Source organism: Silene latifolia, chromosome 3 (assembly GCF_048544455.1).
Source record: "Silene latifolia isolate original U9 population chromosome 3, ASM4854445v1, whole genome shotgun sequence".
NCBI classification, from domain to species: domain Eukaryota; kingdom Viridiplantae; phylum Streptophyta; class Magnoliopsida; order Caryophyllales; family Caryophyllaceae; genus Silene; species Silene latifolia.
The window spans coordinates 55,479,976-55,485,787 of record NC_133528.1 but is presented as its reverse complement, the minus strand read 5'-3'; positions in this window follow the sequence as shown (position 1 = coordinate 55,485,787).

The following is a 5,812-nucleotide window of genomic DNA, read 5'->3' as shown; positions in this document are numbered from 1 at the left end:
CAAGAGACAGCCGACAGTGCCGCGTCGGTTAGGTCTCTAGTCGTTGACTTGTTGTGGATATCTTTGACCTTGCTCAATATGTTGACTCGGTCGGCGGTGCGAAATATGCCCCATCAATTTGCCCCCGGCGTAGTCTATGCCGTGGTATGGACCTTCGATGAGTGTTGAGCGTATTCTCGCGCAAGTTGAAATTTTTCTCGCCCCCCCGGCTTCTTCTACCTCGGCTTGGTTCTGCTTAGGCCGTACCGTATCATATCCCCCCTCCACATGGATGTGTAATGGACATCAGATGTGGAAAAGAAAGTGGCGCTGGCCGAGACCGAGGTTGTGAGTGCTGTGTGCTTTTGATTGCTCCCAGCCGGTGCTGTCAAGCTTGGTTGAATCAGCGGGCCGTTTGGCGAGTAGATACCAAGGGGCGTGTTGAAGAAGATACGACGATTGGCATTCTGTCAAGGAGCGTGTTGAAGAAGTTTTGTAACTGTTTGTCGATTGACATTCCATGGCTGCATGCTTGACATGTGTCTCGTTGTTGATTGGTTGACGCTTCATGGGCTTTGCCCTGATTGGTCGGATTGAGTGGGCTTTACCCTATAAATAGGAGAGTTAGCCCCTGAATTTGGCCTTCCAAATTCATTTTCTCAAAAAATTTCTTCTTTCTAGCCCTCTTTGACGAAACTTCTCTCTAGTCTTCAGAATCGTTACTTCGGCGTAGCACTTTTTCTTCCAGGTAAACAAACAAATTCACCAACTTTTAATTGTTAAATTTTTGTTGTGAACATGTCTTCTGTTGATGCCGGACCTAGTAACCTTGCGCCGGGGGGTTCCCCGTCGCGTCTTGAGGAAGAGGAGGCACTAGCCGCCGTTCCGATAAGGTCTGGGTGCCCTAGGTCTCCTTCTCCTGAAGTTGATCCAAAAGCTCTGGAGGATTGGGAGGATGATGATGATGTTGATGATGACGGTGATGATGAGGAAAGGGCTCATCCTAATGAGGAGAGGCCGTACATCATGGATCACGGCGACGCCTGTAAGGTCTGCCCTGACCGTGCTTGGACCCACAAGTTTGCCAGTTGTTCTGGTCCTGACTTTTTCGAACGTCACTTCTCCTTCGGCATGGAGTATAGTATTGTTATTCCTGGGGAAGGCCAGGCGGTTTGTTGCCCTCCTCCGGGCTGTATCGGCGTGTACATCAGACACCTGGAGTATGGGCTCCGGTTTCCTCTGAATGAACACGTTATGGCCATAATTAAAGCCATGAACGTCGTCGTGGCCCAACTGCACCCGTTGGCCATTAAGACTATAGTCGGCTTTGTGTGGCTCTGCCTTTTCAAGGGGGAGGTGCCGACGGTGAATTTATTCCGCCGGCTTCATCACCTTCGGCCGTCGGCCCCTGGTCGCGTTGGGTGGTACATCGTGCAGACGGAGCCGGGTTACGTCTCCGTTGATAAGCTTTCTTCCTGCAAGGACTGGAAAGATCGGTGGGTGTATGTTGAGGTTCCGGAGGATTATCCACTGCCCCGGTCCTTCCAGCACCAAGTCAATTTGCGGTGCGAGAGTAAGGCGGAGCATGACAAATGGGTCTCTCGGAGTAAGCTTAAGAAGGACGCTAGCAAGGTCTCTCTTAATGCGGATGAGAAGCGGGCGATGAGGCTGTTTGAGGCGGAGAAGAATGGGATGTCGAAGGGATGGATTCCCCCGACGCAGATCATTCTTCAGGATGAGCTGCTCTGCCACGTCGGCCTCATACCGGCCCTCGAACGGGGTGAGTGGGGTCGGTGTGAGGCCCATCTCTGCTTTTAATGTTTCTGTTTGTTGAACTTTGATTTATTTCTTCTACTTAAATCTTGCTTCGTTTCCTTTGCAGACCATTTTGGCCCGGATCTGTCTGAAGATATCCTTAGGAGAATGGGACTTGCCAAGGACAAAACAGTTGTTAATTTGCATCCTAAGGCCCAGACCCGTGATCGTAGACCACCGCCAAATGATCTCATGGATCAGCAGCTGAAGGCCCTAAATACGACGGCGGCCCAGGCGAAGGTCGCCGGTAACATACCGCACCGAACGTGAAAAACAAAGTCTTCGGCGGCGACGGCGTCGACATCAGTTCCACCTCCACTCCCTTCAGTCCAGAAGGAGACGGTGGAGATCGTTGATATTACCGCCGAGGAGGTGGTCACCTTGGCAGTGGAATCCCCTCTCTTCCGCAAGAGGAAAGAGACTACCACTGCCACTGATGCTTCTGCTTCTACTGCTGCTGCTGAGGCCGGCAAGGAAATGGGTCCTCCGACCAAGAAGGCCAAGCCTGGTACAGATCTATCCTGTGGCTCAGACTTAGCCGGTTCATTAGGCGTTCCTGATGACAGGCTCTCTGGTATGTCCATGTATGTTGACACGGATGCTTTGATTGAATTTTTTGTAGATCAACCGCTGCCGTCTCCGGACACAATGTTGAACGGCGTCCCGAGAAGCGATCTGCGCGGGCGGTGGTAATAATGACACCGTCGTCTCCTCCTTACCAAGCCTACCCCCGTCCGTTAGGTCGGAGGGCCTGAGTTTGGCCAGGATGCTATCGAAGTGGGCTGATACGGCCGGTGCTCTTATTGTGGAGTAAGAAAAGGCCATGGTGAAGCCGCTCCACGGCTCGAGCGGCTCGAGCTTGAACTCGATCTTTGCGAACAAGGAAGGCGAGAGGGCCAAGGCCGAGGTCAAGAGGCGTCCGTCTTTGAGAGAAAACTTAGGGAGGACGCCGAAAAGCGATCCTCGCCGAGAGAGCCAAGGCCGAGGCTGCGGCGGCTGAAGCTGCTAAGCTGCTGGAGGGGCGTGACCACCTTCAAAAAGTCGCCGACTTTAATGCTAAGAAGAGGGACGAATGGAAGGGCATGTTTCAGGCCCAGGGGAAGGTGGTTCGGAATAAGGATGCTATCATCGCCCAAAGGGAGGAGGACATTGAGACGCTCCAAACCGTTATCCTCCCTAACATGTGCGCCTAATACCGGGACCTGGCCGAAGAAGCTGCCAGGGAAGTGATTGGGGAGCTCTTTCCTCTTGATGGCTCCTTTCCGTGGCAAAAATTTGACGAGCTGCTTGATGACAAGCTCGAAGCTAAAGAGAAGGCCGCGGAGGCGAAGGCCGCTGAGGAGGCGAGGGTGAAGAAGGAGCAAGAGGAGGCCGCGGAGAAGGCGGCCCTTGCTGAGAAGGCTAGGGCGGCCAAGGAGGAAGCTGAGAGAATGAAGGCAGCTGAGGCTGCTGAGGCTGAGGCTGCCAAGACAGCTTCTGGGTCGCCTACCAAAGACGATGCTGCTAACGTTGCTGATGGCAAGCAGCAACAGGCATAGGGAGACGGGCGGTCGTCACCAGGTTCACCCGGCATCTCGGATAGTTTCAGCTGTTCGGGGGCCAACTATTAAGCCTTTCCTCCCTGCCATATTTTGGCGCTTCAAATGATATGTCTGTAACCTTTTGTTCTCCTTTTCCTTGTATTTTGTAAAACTTTGGTAGGTTGTGTTTTGGCTTATCCCTATGGGGACGGCCGTCGTCTGTATTCTCCTTGTAATCATTTTTAGTAAAGTTTGATCACAATCCTTCACTTGTCTTCTTACGTTATTAATTGAGCACTTTTTCGTTTTTACCTTCGGCCTGGCCGAGGCAGTTAGAACGCGTATCTCAACTGTGTTTAACGTTTTTTTTTAAACATGTTGTCATGTTGGTCGCTTCCTCTTTCACTCTCGGTCTGGCCGAGGCGTCCGATTTGCGTTTTCCAACCGCCGCTGTGAACATGTTAGCATATCGACCGTTGTGTCCCCTGCCAGGCCTTCGGTTGGCCGAGGCGGCTAGAGGTTACGGCTCGACAGCGTTCGTATCTGTAGACATATTGATCGCTTCCTCTGCCAGGCCTTCGGTTGGCCGAGGCGGCTAGAATTGCGTCTCAACTGTACTTATACGTTCCTAAGGCATGTTGGTCGCTTTCGCGAGTATCAACTGCGCTGGTAGTGACTGTCGTGGCGTCTACTTCTTGGGGTGACTGCCCGGCTTGGGCCGTGGCGTCTACCTCGATATGACTACGGAGGGGATAAACACTTTGATGGAAAACTTGGATGATTCTTTATTAGATATAAACACGCGTCGGGGTGCCAACAATTGTCTTGGACACCTCCGCCGCTATACAAAGTATTTCCTGAGATTGTCAGTGTTCCAATGGCTCATCAAAGGCACACCCTCCATGTCTGTCAGCCGGTAGGTACCCGGCCTCATTTCTTTAACCACTTTGTAGGGACCTTCCCAGTTAGCCGTCAATTTACCATGAATGTTCCCTTTGTTGGTGGCGGCTGACTTTCTTAGGACTAGATCTCCTACTTTTAAGTCCCTTTTGTGGACTCTTCGGTTGTAGGCTCTTCTCATTCGGTTTTGGTATACTTTGCCAAGTTGAGGCGTCTTTGTATCCCGGCTTTCTTCGACCAGTGTCTAGGGAGGCTTTCAGACCTTCCTCATTTTCAACCGGGTTAAAGGTGGCCGTTCTGAATGTCGGCACCGTTGCTTCAATTGGCAGGACTGCTTCAGATCCGTAGACTAAGTGGAATGGACTGTACCCCGTTGCTTCTTTCATCGTGGTCCGGAGGGACCACAGGACGCCGGGTAGTTCATCGGCCCATCTTCCCTTTAGGTCTTCAACTGTTTTCTTCAAACCGTTGAGGATTGTTTTATTGGCTGCCTCCGCCTGTCCGTTGCTCTGTGGGTGGCAGACGGAGGAGTATGCAAATTTGATACCAAGTTCCTCCAACCAGTTCATTATTGTGTCACTCCAAAACTCTCGGCCGTGGTCAAATACCATGACTTGGGGTAACCCAAAACGAGTTATGACATTTTCCCAGTTACCTTTCTTACGGCCGCCGTGGTCTTGGCGAGTACCGCTACGGCTTCAACCCATTTGGTGAAGTAGTCAACGGCGACAATCAAGTACTTTATTCCTCCGGATGCCGTTGGAAATGGCCCTAGTAGATCCATCCCCCACGTGCAAAAGGAAGGGGACTAAGTACCTGCGAGTCTCGGGAAGGTGCATGTATCACCGGAGCATGCATTTGACATTGTTTGCACTTTTTGGTTTTGGCTCTGGAATCCTCAAGCATGGTGGGCCCGAAGTAGCCGGCTCGGAGAGCTTTGTGGGCTAGTGTTCTTGCCCCCATGTGATGACCACGAGATGCCTTCGTGAATTTCTGTCAAGATTAGCTCCGTCGGTGGGCCGACACATTTCAAGAGTGGCCTTATCACGGACCTCCTGTATAATTCTCTTTCAAACACCAAGTACCTTGCTGCGATCCTCTTTATCTTCTGTGAGAGACTGCGGTCCTCTGGTAATTCATTCATCAGTTTGTACTTCATTATCGGAGTCATCCACGTCGTCTTGGCTTCTATGTCGCCCACCATGCCGACGGTCTCGGTAATGCTTTTGGCATTCCTGATGTCCACCAGCACGGTTCGACTGACATTCTTGATGGTTGAACTGGCAAGCTTTGAGAGAGCGTCGGCTCGGTTGTTCTCAGACCTGGGAACGCATTGTATCTGGAAAGATTTCAATTTTGAAGTGTCAGCTTTTACCCTTTCCAGGTATCTTACCATCCCGTCGTCTCGAGTCTCGTACTCTCCTCTGATTTGATTAGCCACTAAAAGTGAATCTGTTTTCAAAATGATGTGCTCCGCCCCCGGCACTCTAGCTAGCTCGACTCCGATTATCACCGCCTCGTATTCGGATTCGTTGTTTGAGGCCGAGAAGGTAAATTTCAAGGCGTACTCAAACTCGTCCCCGTTTGGGCTGATGATA